This window comes from Mytilus galloprovincialis, chromosome 8 (genome assembly GCF_965363235.1).
Source record: "Mytilus galloprovincialis chromosome 8, xbMytGall1.hap1.1, whole genome shotgun sequence".
Lineage (NCBI taxonomy): Eukaryota > Metazoa > Mollusca > Bivalvia > Mytilida > Mytilidae > Mytilus > Mytilus galloprovincialis.
The window spans coordinates 23,433,059-23,445,308 of NC_134845.1; the positions used below are offsets into that span (position 1 = coordinate 23,433,059).

General features: G+C 31.0%; 1 long non-coding RNA gene across 1 annotated transcript; it reads right to left on the reverse strand.

Annotated features, from left to right (window-relative positions):
* Window positions 1–74: 74 nt before the first annotated feature.
* Window positions 75–7,131, reverse strand: LOC143085353 (uncharacterized). Its single transcript, XR_012981316.1, has 5 exons — window positions 6,970–7,131; window positions 3,882–4,056; window positions 2,799–2,909; window positions 2,096–2,253; window positions 75–1,515 (listed from the first exon to the last, which is right to left on the reverse strand). It is a non-coding gene; the product is annotated as an uncharacterized LOC143085353 (long non-coding RNA).
* Window positions 7,132–12,250: the final 5,119 nt, after the last annotated feature.

Genomic DNA, 12,250 nt, shown 5'->3' on the forward strand with positions numbered 1-12,250 from the left:
AGTATGTTTCAGTTAGACTGGGCATATGTTATAACAATGGTATATGCTAATATGTAATTACGTTAACTATAAAAAAGAATGTTTTATTTTTATTTTTGTTGAATATGTACATAAGGCTAAAGTACCAGTTTGATTTACAACATATAACATGAAATACTACCAAGGACCCCTTACATAAAAGTAACACATTTAATGATGATCTTTCAATATCTATTTCAAGTTAAATACAAAAAATATATGCATATTTTCTTTTTTATATTTATAGAGGCAAAAGACCGTCAACGATTGATGACTTATCACTCTTGTGAATCATGGGCAACAGAAATGCCTTCCTAGTAACCATACCAGCCCTGTATTGTCATTTTTAATAAAATAGATCAACAATTTCAGCTAAATGTTCTGATAATATTTGAAATGAAAGTACTTATGATAGAACTAAGTGAAATAAATTGAATAATTTGGTTAATATTTCAGATAATTAAACGTAATTTTAACATGATTCAACTGTTAACAAAAATCAAAAGTAAGTTAGTGGTGTAGGTATTCTGACAATCAGCTTTCAGGTCTACACATGTATGTTTGTAATCAAGAAAAAGATGTTTTATACTCCAATCAATCAAATCATCACTTCCCTTGGTCGTTTTAGATCAAAGGATTGATTTTTTTAACGTCGAGTGGCAAATATTTCTCGCCTCAAGGCAACAAAAGCATTTTAACGATAATAAAAATAAAGGTTGCATTGTAAAGAGACTTGTTTGGCCTTTCAACCGTATACCAGATATTGGGTGTTGTTCATTGGTTACTGCTATTATTATCATTGAATGTTTTATGCTATTTTGCCAACTTTTTTTTGATAACATTATGTTTATTTCTGAAATAATACAAATGTAGATTAGTCGATATATTTACCCTCAGAAGCTTTGTTTGTTAATGAGTACTTGCGTGTAACTATTTTATTACATGTATACACATATTTGTAGAGAATTATCGTTATAACAATGGTTAGTATTTATATTTTGATTAATATGATTATAACATTAAAGAAAATCAGAAAAATAAAATTAATAATTTGAAAGTTAATTGTATTAAAATTAATGACTCGGACACAAAACAAATACGCAAACTTAAAATAAAACATAAATCATTGCAAGTACATGCACACATTATTCCTTTATACCATAGGTGTATGCTGATTGACTTTGGGTACAGATGCTGTATGGTCTGATAAATTAGTTACATAGCCGTTGTTTATGATAGAATTGGCAAGCCCTTCCACGTCAACTGATGTGTGTGTCCTTGGATCAACGGAATCAATGGCAGCTGCATTTCGGTTTATAATATCTTCGTATGATGGTGGATTAACAGTGGAAGTATAGGTTGTATCGTCATGTAAATAAGATCCATTGTCGTTTTCTAAGGTGGAAGTGTCAAGCCTTTCCCCACCATCTAGACATCTACCCTCTGTCTGAGGATGTGTGATAATAGTAGATGAATTCCCATTATCATGGTACAAACCTTATAAAAGAATTATTACTATTTAACTAAACTTGACTACTCTATACTATCTTATATATACATGCATCTTTCGTTTGTTCGTTTTGTATTGACATTTGACTGGAAATTATTATTTTCGAAATGTTCTTTGTTTAAATATGTTTCATCTAGTATGTTGCTTTTCACCTTTAAATGTCCCAATGTATTGTTCTTATTCCAATTTTTGCATAAATGACGTTAGAAAGTGTCTATTTTTTTTTAAATTGACAATAAACATACAAATGCTATGTGTTATAAAAGTATTCGATAAAATAGAAACAAAACCAGTTATACGCAAAAATTACACATACGTGTAGATATATTTTGAAATTGTATATGCACCTTAAATAATCGTCAGTAGTACTTGTTCATGTTACTTTAATCGATTATGGTTTTATCGCGACATTATACCATTAAAGGTTTAAATTGTATTGCACAAATGCACATTTGTACATTGAAGTTTGAAGCCAACATTTGTTGTTAAAACAAAATCTTTTACAAATTTTTAAAAGGTGTCCAAACGAGAAAGGACCTAAAGTTTGGCCAGAAAAATAACTCTTACCCATAATACGGTACTGTGATTGTTCGCTAATTGGTCTCACGGTCCTCGATTGTTGGATACGTATGATTTTTCGTTTCTTGGCATTTGCTTTCCTCACGTAGAATATGCAGCAAAACATACAGCTGGGCACGGTAAATACCAAAAAGATCACAATCGCACTAAAACGAATTAAAAATTCATTTTTGATCAAAATATTATTTATCAAAATCATAGTCTAGGTTTAAAAGACCTCAACTAGTTCAAATATACACCATTCTGACAATAATCAAATATAACAGATATTAAATTATTTTCACATCAAGACATGTGCAAAAACAGACAAACATCAAATCAACAAAATATCAAATCAACGAAAAAAGATTTGATTATTAACTACCACATTAATTTGACAGTCTTGAACACTTTCCTTGATTTAACTACTCCAGGAACGCTTAGACCTAGACATTTTTAATCCAGTAAGTCGTAAATACACTGCAAGATTCGAAGTTATATGACAAAGGAGAACCAAAATGGAATAGAAACATGCATATAAGGTTGGCTTTGCTTTTAGTAGTTTGAAATCCAGGGATGCGTTAATACGCTGGTAACGTATATATATCGAGTTGTTGTAATAAGTTGTCGTATACGAATTTTTGTTCACCTCATTTAAATTATGTTTAGAGACCAAAGTATTACTTATTTTAATTATAAACTGTTTACTTACCCAATAGTTCCAGAACTTATCGTCTCATCAGAGTCATCCGTTGAATAAGTGTTTATGGTATATCCCGTTCTCTTATTTATAGAACTAGAAGGGCCTTTTGACGTCGGTTTTCTGAAATTACGAAATTTGTATTCCTGTTTAAAAAAAGTGCATTCTCTAATTAATAGCTTACACTTAAATAAATTAAACACAAATGAAGATGTAATAATTGTCAATGAAAAATTGTATTACTAGGACATGCGATGAATTTAACGTAATCAAATAAAATCTAGACTGGAATAATATGTATGTAATAAATATGAATTTTTAACATTTGAGAGAGAAAAATTGAAAATTCAAATAAGTGTTATAAAGATATGATTGCATACTATCATTTCTCTAATGGTGAAATATTATCAATTTCAAAAGCTTCTCTTCTGTAATAATACCGCGTACAGTATGACAATATTATCTCAGGAACTCAGAATAAAATCAGTTAGTTTTAACGCTTACGAATAAATAAATAATTGATAAAAAAAGAATATATAAAGATGAATCATGTGAATGTTTTGTATATTATTAAAAAGTCATAATCTTTATTGCTCAGGGGAAAAACTAGAAGTCGATGGTAATTTCGTTATTTCATAATCCCTTGCAGGATATTTTAAGCAAATTAAAGTTTGTTTATAGAATATAAAATTGTGATTCAAAGACAACTACTTCAATTAAACGTTATCTGACAAATTTATCAACACAATCATTTTGCTCCTCTCAGAATTTCTAACTTGGAAGGTTTCCAAAATAATAAAGAAAACATTTTTCGAATGTCAAGTGCTCACAAGAGCTCACTTGACCCTTCAGGTATCAAAAGTGTGTGTTGAGAAAGATAACTTTTATCAAAAACAGTATTGGATTAAAAAGAGTAAGTCTTGAAGATTCCATAACTCTATTTAGCTAATGCTTCATATTTTATCATATACTTACATGTTGCAGAATAGCACAAGACAACAAATTAACGGGAAAACAAAAATAAGTCAGAACTAAATGAGAAGTTCGTTTCTTGGTAAGACAAAATAAGAAAGATAATGATAAAATCAAAAGAACCTTTTATAATTTTCACAACTCGGTTGGTTTCCATAATCGCCATTGACAATGCTGTCGATTTGGTCTATGCATTTCCATTTACCATTGAGGTAACAACATTTGTTCAGTAATGGACAATAATAGTATCTATTCGACGTTATGTACTCACACACTGTATGCATGTACGGCTCCTGGGCTAAAAATAGCAAAAGAAATATAAAAGTTAGGTTGAAATAAAGTAAAAAATAACAGAGTAAGAAATGTATACAATACGTTGGCCATTTGGCAAAACATATTTTCGATTTCTGTTTGAAGTTTCTGTCGATTAGGTTCCATTAATATATCCCCCAGAACTAGAGATTAAAGAAAAACAGACACGGCGAACTCCGTTTCATTTTAAGGCTTCTATCTCGAATTAGACTTACACAGTCATCTCAGTACCAGAATCTATGACAAACGATTTTAATTTTGAAATTATAATTTCCCCCCACCTTAGTAGCAATATACCAACTTCACCTGCATATGGGATATATATTTCCCCAACTTGTTCGATATTCAAGAGCTTGCAGCTCCTACTCATACTTTGTAAGTTTGAGTAGAAAGTTGATGAATCAGGAGTATGTCAAAGAACGTCTCGTCCTTTTTCTAAAAACAGTTTATCGAAAGGTACCAAGACCGTGTTGATAAATATTCCGTATCAACTTCTCAAATAATACACGATGGTCTTGATGTATAGATTCTCCGTCCTGATGTTGTTTATCAATTTAGCAATGTGTTTTATGGTTCTTTCATTTGTCTTTGTTCTATTAATAATATTACTTTTACTGTTGAATGGTTGTATGTGATATCCGTTTGACGTAGCTCGGTACTTATACATCTCGTCAATGTGTTTGTATTGGCTCTCATTTTTTGGTGGTTTGTTTTGTATATACAACTTTTTGTATTTCTTTTGTTCTTATCACGTGACTCTATACTTTAAAAGATCCCGTCAGTATGATATTGTTCTGTTATATGTCATTATGATATATTATCTATCATGAATTACAATATACGTTGAACCACAAACGTCAAAATCATTCAATCGCGTAGTGGAATTAACTTTTTGTGGATTCTTATACATTCTATATATAACTTTTGGACTAGTTTAAATCTCGGTTTATTTCTGAAATTTATTCTTACATACTTTTGATTTTTAAACCCTGTATGGTAACATTGCCTATTCAATTCAATTCAATGTTGTATTAAAGTCTCATCTCTCAACAAGTACAATCAATCTTTATACAATAGTAACATTGTAAAATAACACTAAAAAAAATGAGAGCCATTCTATACAGAATTATAAGAGACTATTAAAATGCATAGATAATAATAATACATAATATGAAATAAAATACTATGTACAATATATAAAATTTCTACGTCTTTTTAAAATTAAATGACAGGTTTTGGCACACAGACGAATCATATTTACATCTGAGAATAAAAACACTAACTTTTGATTATCTGATTATGTAAATTTGTTAAATTGTAAGTATGCACATTGAACGACAAATGTATGTGACGTATACAATTTTCGGACGTCAGACACTCAAATCAATGAATGTGTTCGTAGATAGTAGATGTTTTTGTGTTCTGATAAATTGTTCCTCTTAAAATTGATATTCGATGATGACTGATGTACCCATAGTTTGACTATTTTATTTATTGTCTCTGTGTTTTGAACGCATCAATGTAAATATAACGGAATTTGACGAGACTGTCATTAAAGTGAGAGGGTTAGCGCTATAGAACCATGGATATGTTTAATCCACAATTTTCTACATTTGAAAATGCCTGTACCAAGTGAGGAATATGACAGTTCTTATCCATTCGTTTTTGATACGTTTTGTTATTTCATTTTGCCATGTGATTATTGACTTTCCGAATAGATTTTGCTCTAAGTTCAGTATTTTTATGATTTTACTCGCGATGCTTTGTCGTAAAAAAGTTAAAAAAAATAATTTTTAAATTCAACAAACTGCTTCGAAAAAGAATCTGAAAAGCTGCTTTATATTGTGAACCTCTTAAACAGTGATAGTTTCGTTCCTGATAGCAATTTTAAGATGATTTCTATCTAATGCTTAGTTTGTAGAATCAGCAACAATAACATACAGTCCTTGGATGGTGTAGACTTCCCACTAACACCATACACCATTACACCATACATCATACACCATCACACCATACACCTTGTACCATTTTACCATACACGTTACACCTTTGCACCATACACGTTACACATTACCCCATACACCATTCCAAATTCTATCTATACGATCCGAAATTACCCAAAACGCAATTAAATTTCAAATATTAAGATTATTATTATTGTTTATGTTTACTATCCGAAAAATTAAAATAAAAAGAACTTTGTTTTACACCTTTCATTCACACCATTCCAGATCGCACGTTACAAAATCACACCATTCCTTATACACCATTACACTTTTACCCTTACACCATACACCATAGAACCATACACCATAGCACCATACACCAACGCACCATACACATTACACCATTGCACCATACACCATTACATCATACACGTTTTTTTGGGAAGTTTACACCTTCCAAGGGTAAACGTGCTGTTTTGTAGATGTATTCTCTCCCCTTGCAATTGCGCTAGGAGAACTACTTAAAGAACGCAAGCATTAGCTTTCCGTTTTTTGGAATCTTGTGTTTGCCACATTTGTAGTATATTTTTTAACATTTTTTCATACGTAAAACAATATGTATTTAGATTATCAATTTATGTGTGAACAACTGCCAAATGTATTTGAAAATTGTAATCATAATAAATAACTGTTTGTCTTGTTGTGTGGCACAACTCAATGCCTTTCTATCTTTCTCAACTACAAAAATATTGTTGTATATTGTTGCAATCAAATTATTTACAAAAATCCAAACCAAGGATATCATCTTCGAGAAATTGCAGTACATTACCGTCACTATAAAGGTCCATAAACGATTATTCGTGATGCATATAGAAGCCTTGCAAATTGTTTATATACAATGCCATTTATATTTGTTGTGAACACGACATAAATTATTTCATAGACTTACTTACCAGATGATGGAAAAATCAAATTACAAAAGTAAAGAAAAACTAGTGCTGAAATCATATAGGTCTCCATTGCTTTCACTGGTCGGATCGTATTGCTGTAACAGGAAGTTTCTGATGAGGACTTTCATTCAACTGTATAATTCAACATGAAGATTTTATTGTGTTGGTGTGTCCTAAATATAGAATAAGGAAGCTTCATTCAGAAAATTTGATTTTGATAGGGAGGCCTTTAAGGGACTTAAATTAAATGTAAGTTGTGTGTGAATATCTTCATAGTTATCATTGTAGTCTTATATAGATGAAGTAAATAAACATTACTTTATCAATGTCTGCAAGTATTATTTCTTTATATTTGGAACGCAACTGATAACAAAAGAACAGAACGCCTCGCCCTTTCACAGTGTCTAGGCCTCATACAAAATAAAATTTTGGCCTATAACCTTCAATTTTATTTTTATTGTGTTCAACAAAAATACCTGTATTTCATACGACTTATACATAAATACTTCACGATATTATTGAGTCATAGTTAAAACGGAAAAACCAAAGAATATTTAAACGCATGACTTGTTCCAATCTTACGAGACAGTGTTCTTTTTTTGTGTGTGGGATATTTAAAAGAATTCTTATAAAAATGATCATGTTTTAAAAGAAGATATAAAGAACAAAACCATACCGATTGAAAAATCCGACTCCAGTAGATAATCGTTTAACCCTTTACATTATTTATTTTTAAAATTTATTAATCTTAAATAATAGAAATAGATAACAAAAAATAATGTAAAACTTGATAATAGCTACCTAAGATTTTTTTTTTAATGAATCACGGTAAATCAAGTGTGACATTTTTATGCTATAAACAATTTTTCAAAATATATTGCAAAAGACTACCTGGAGCTTTTAAATGACATAAAGGCAATTCGAATCTTTCAATGTTTTTCAAATTTTCAACGAAAAATGTCTTAATTGGTGGGTAGAATGGTCTTCCCGGATCCTGTTGTCATGGAATGCACAGAGTGAGTGAAAATTATAAGAGGAATGTGACAAAATCCTTTGTATGAAGGTCTGATTGATATTCAAAATATTGTAATAGATTATCTGGGACCGCTTGGATTACAGTACACTTCCAGGTCTTTCAACTTCTTTAGAAATACATGCAGATAGTAATAATGTTTACACATTACTATATTTACCATGAGAAAGCTAAATATGCTAGGTATTTGACTGCTGGTTTGACGAGATGATTTAAACGATAAATGTACTTCTTGATAACATTAAAGTTCACTTCGACAATAAAGATTATTGACCGTTTATAGGCATTCCTATGGATAATAATTTAGCTCCATTAAAAGTTGACCTGTTCCTGTTCTGTACTGAATCATTGTTTATGTCAAAACTCAGTAAAGACCAATCTAAAGGTGGTATGGGAGTCTAAAACAAAAATGATAGAACTTGACCATACTTTGCCAAAACGTAGTAACTATTGATTTATGTTGAAAAATATAATAAAAATGATAGGTCACCGCGCATTTTTTCGAGCTACAGGACGAGACAAAATGACAAATTGTGTATGAATTATACAGGAAAAACACCATTTTGTGATAAGACAAAATGATAGAATTGTTAAATACTTAAGGAAAAGATAGCTTTCAGACAATGCTTTGATAATATCAAAAGAAAAGAGAGTGTCGCCGTACGTTTTTTCCGGCTAATATTCAAAATAGCAAAATTTAAAGTTTAATTTTTTTTTAAAAGCAACCAAAAAAAATCAACATTTGCAAAAATATTAATATTTATAAGTTATATTCTTATCAATTGGTTCTTTTAAATAAAAATTCACTTTATACATCTGCATTCCTGCATCAAATTTTGCTAACTTGATAGAAAATCTGGACCTTTGGTTGTCTGTTTTTTACAATTCAAGATGGAGGAAGACACCCATACCACCTCAATTTCATTTAATTGATAAATTTAACAACACTTACTGTTATTTTGATGATATTTTTTCGTTTAACAATGTTTAATGATCAAGAAGCCTCTTAATATACTGGTGTAGATTACCAAAAATAACAATCTTTATATAAACCAATTTCTTACAGCAATGCATGTTCTTCTCTAAATTAAGAAAAAAAAAACAGTTTTACACCGGGAGGATTTTTTTTCATATTTCTTATTTTCCTCTTTCGTTAGGTGATGTTCCTCTAGCACAATATTGTCTGTAGTGACGTTTAACTGTAGCTGAAAAAGAATTCCAACCGGCATGTCGCAATTGCATGATGATGTTGTTAGCTAAGCCTGGAATTGTCGATACGAGCCGGGTAAACCTATCGATTCATTAGATATAATATCAGAAAAAACTACTTATTCATCTTATTTAATTAAATGGTTGAATATTGTTTTATTGGTATGCCTTTTGATTTTGTTATCAGTAAATCAAAACCATACTAACTATTACACATAATATGTTTTATATGCAATATATATTTCTTGACACTACAATATGTAGATACCTATATATTGTCATTGCATAAGTTCGCGGTTTTCATTTGACTGTTAATGATATATTTACACTAAATTAATTATATGTTATAAAATTGAGAATGGAAATGGGGAATGTGTCGAGACAACAACCCGACCGTAGAAAAAAAAATACAGCAGAAGGTCACCAATAGGTCTGCATACAACTATTTATACCACTGGGTTGATGCCACTGTTGGTGAACATTTCGTTCCCGAGGGTATCACCAGCCAAGTAGTCAACATTTTGGTGTTGACATGAATATCAATAACGTGGTCATTTTTATAAATGTTCTGTTTACAAAACATTGAATTTTGACGAAAAACTAAGGATTTTTTTATCCCAGGCATGAATTACCTTAGCCGTATTTGGCACAATTTTTTTGGCATTTTGGATCCCAAATGCAATTCAATTTCGTACTTGTTTGGCTTTATAAATATTTTGATGTGCGCGTCACTGATTAGTCTTATATCGACAAAACGCGCTTCTGGCATACTAAATTATAATCTTGGTACCTTTGAGAACTATTGGATGAACACTGATTGATATTTTAGTCTTTGATAGATGAATTTTGTATAAGTTGCTATTTGCTTTGAACTTGCTCTCAGTAACTGTGAGTATTTTCGGATCTGTACTTAGTGTCTTTATTTGTGAGGTTATTGCCATGTACACTCTGTGTTTTTGTAAGTTAGTTTTCTTCTTTGTATCGATCTGTCGAGTTATTCTATAGTTTGGTCTTATATTGTGTTGTTACACTACTGTACCATTTAATTAATCATAGATAAAGTTCATATAGTTAATAATCAATGGTACCAGGATTTTAGTCTAGCTCAATACGCCAGACGCGCGTTTCGTCTACACTAGACTCATAATTCCAAAACAGCTGTGTCAAATACAGCTATGGTAATCCATTCATTGGATAAGAAAAATGTAATCCTTAGTTTTTCGAAAAGTTCAAAGTTTTGTAACAGAATATTGTGATTAAAAACTTGCTGAATGGCTGTCATATGTGTGCTGAATTCACCGTTCTCCCAAAAGGTATTTTCAGTGTCTATTAACACCTATTATAGCGTATAACTGTTATATAATGACTTTATTACGGTGTTTTTCGTTTACTGTTGCTGTTATCACTTAATTGATAAAGTTATTTTGCAACAATAACATTATGATTACTTCTATTAGAATACATAGAAAAGAAAATATGGTATAATCGCCATGAGAAAACTGTCCTCATAGGACCAAAATGACACAAACTAAAGGTCACCGTACGGCCTTCAACAACGAGCAAAGCCCATACCGCATAGTCAGCTATAAAAGGACCCGAGAAGACAATGTAAAACAATTCAAACGAGAAAACTAACGGCCTTATTTATAAAAATGAAATGCACGAAGAACAAGTATGTAACACGTAATCAAACGACAACCACTGAATCACATGCTCCTGATTTAAGACAGGCACATACATAAATAAGGTTGCGGGGTTAAACATGTTAGCAGGATCCCAATCCTCCTCCTAACCTGGGACAGTGGTTTAACATTCCAACATAAGAATGAACTATAAAAATCAGTTATAACTCATCAGATGGACAAAAACACAGGTGGACGTGGCCGGGTACTTATACATTCCGACACAAAATGACACAATGAACAGATCTGACAGTACTCGCAGCTATATGACAGCTAGTTCAAATAATTATCAAAGGTACCAGGATTATAATTTAGTACGCCAGACTAACAACTAATAAAAAATCATACATCTAAGACTTAACTATCAATCCGTACACACCCAACATCCAATGGGTTCAGTGTAAAGACGTCATAAACAGCCAGGGAAAACGTGATGTGCAATGCCAAGTTACCGACAGGTATCGACAGATTGAAGATCCATGAATATGTATATGTATATAACATACTAGTTATATTTAGTTAGCTTTTAATTTACTGATATCAAAATCAATATTTGTACACAAAAAAACAATATTCAATGATCTTATTACAGTGTTGAATAGGTAACCTTTTAGAATAAGTTTATTTAATGGAGCGACAAGTTCACATGGATCTGTTCTAAACGGGCACGATTAACAACATTTCCGAAAAAATGAGGATGTGCTATCCCGTTTGAAATAAGTTTCCTACAGCTACAGCCAAACTTCAAAACCGAATCATTATATCGATGGAAAATTTTGGTAAAGATTTTAAGTTATTCATGGTAACGATATCCCTGGTTTGATAATTTACCAGTAATATATAGATTGCGTTTATTAAAATCAAAAACATCACAACAGACACGGGCTAAGCGAACAAGCTGTGAAATATAAACACCGTAGGATGGTGACAAAGGAACATCACCATCTAAAAATGGAAAATTAACAACAGGGAACGAGAAGTCGTCTCTTTTGTCGTAAATTTTTGTGTGGAGTTTCCCGTTTACAATCGAAATATCTAAATCTAGGAAAGGACAGTTATTACCGAATACATTTGATTTATTTAAAGTAAGTTCATTGAGATAAATTTCAGCAGTATATTGAGAAAATTCTTGATAATTTAACGAAAAAATATCATCAAGATAACGGTAAATGTTGTTGAATTTATCATGATCAATTAAATGCAAATTGGACGGGTCTTTACTGAGTTCATCCATTCATCTAATATTAACGCTTCCGTTGAAAACTTAAATGTAATCTATAGACATTGTCATACATTATCTTTATTTGTAATGGCAGTATACGCAGTTGTTATGCTTTAATCACAAATCAGAAAAAAAACA